The sequence below is a fragment of the Taudactylus pleione genome, unplaced genomic scaffold (genome assembly GCF_031769625.1).
Source record: "Taudactylus pleione unplaced genomic scaffold, aTauple2 ptg000021l, whole genome shotgun sequence".
NCBI lineage: Eukaryota > Metazoa > Chordata > Amphibia > Anura > Myobatrachidae > Taudactylus > Taudactylus pleione.
The window spans coordinates 13,706,662-13,708,065 of NW_028284423.1; the positions used below are offsets into that span (position 1 = coordinate 13,706,662).

The 1,404-nt window shown below is 34.2% G+C and overlaps 1 pseudogene; it reads left to right on the plus strand.

Moving 5' to 3' along the window:
• The first annotated feature begins 282 nt into the window (after nucleotides 1-282).
• LOC148539718 (zinc finger MYM-type protein 1-like) lies at nucleotides 283-1,148 on the plus strand (annotated as a pseudogene).
• The last annotated feature ends 256 nt before the right edge of the window (nucleotides 1,149-1,404 follow it).

The window sequence follows — 1,404 nt, forward strand, 5'->3', positions numbered from 1 at the left end:
CCTGAAATAAAACAGTTCTATGCTGTGCTTGAAAGAGTGTACACTTTCTTTGGCCATAGTGTGAAACGATGGGCCATGTTGTCAGAGTTGGCATCTCTCTCTGATGCTGAGATTGGCAGCAATGTTACTTTTAAAAGATTATGTCCAGCGCGTTTGTCTTCAAGGAATGATTCTCTTACTGCTTTGAGATTCCGGTATATGGACATAATGAAAGCACTTCCAAAAATAATTCTTCTCAGCAAGAATAAAGATGAATGTAATGAAGCTGCTGCTTTGAAAAAAATGTTAGGATGTTTTGAGTTTGTAGTACAGATAGTACTTAAAAAAAAGTTTGTTGAAATAGTCAATTCTGTTTCTAATTGCCTACAGTCCAAACAAACACACTTAGAAAATGCTGCAAAGCTAATTTGTAATGCAATAGAGTCACTGACACTGTTTAGAAACAATTTTGAAGAAGCTAAAAATATTGCTATAAACATGTCTGAAAAGTGGAATGTGGAGGCCAAGTTTGCATCCAAAAGGAGAGTAAGAGTAAAAAAACAATTTGATGAGTTATGTGAGGATGAAAGGCTAAATGATCCAGAAAGATCCTTTAAAGTAAATATTTTCTGTGGTTGTTTGGATATTATTGTGGCACAACTGTCTAATCGTTTCAAGAGTCTGGATGCCACTGTCAAAAAGTTTAAAGCAATACTACCAAGCACACTTGTGACAGCAACAGATGACCAGCTCTATGAGGATGCTGAACTTAAATTAAATATTTCAGTAAAGACTTTACTGGGTCTTTCTCAGAGCAATTGCTTGCTTTCAGAGCATGCTTAAAACCAGAAATGTCTAAATTATCTACAGTGGAAGATTTGGCAAAGTTACTCATTACTGAGAATAGTGTCTTGTCATCAAGTTTTCCAGAAGTATGTACAGCTATTATCTTGTTTCTGTCCATCCCAGTAACAGTAGCAACTGCTGAACGTTCATTCTCAAAACTTAAAATAATAAAAAATTACCTACGTAGCACAATGGAACAAGAAATGCTTCAAGGATTGGCAATATTATCAATCGAAAATGAGAGGGCAAAGAACCTTCAATTAGATAAGATCATTGACGAATTTGCTGACCGAAAAGCAAGGAAGATGAACTTCAAGTCATAGTATAAAGTAGATTCATTTTTGTGGATTTTTGGAGGAGCAGTAATAAGTTTGTCTTTACAATTTGAATGTATTCACTCACAAAAACCCCTGAAAAAATGGGTGTAGAATCTGCTTTGTTTCCTATAGCAGTAGGTAAACAGACTTTGTGCTAAAATGTTATATATTATTTATTGATCTTAATGTTTTGTTTAATATTTGTATGTGGCATTGTATATGTTTCAGCTTTTTTTCTACATTTTTGGTAATTGTATGTGGT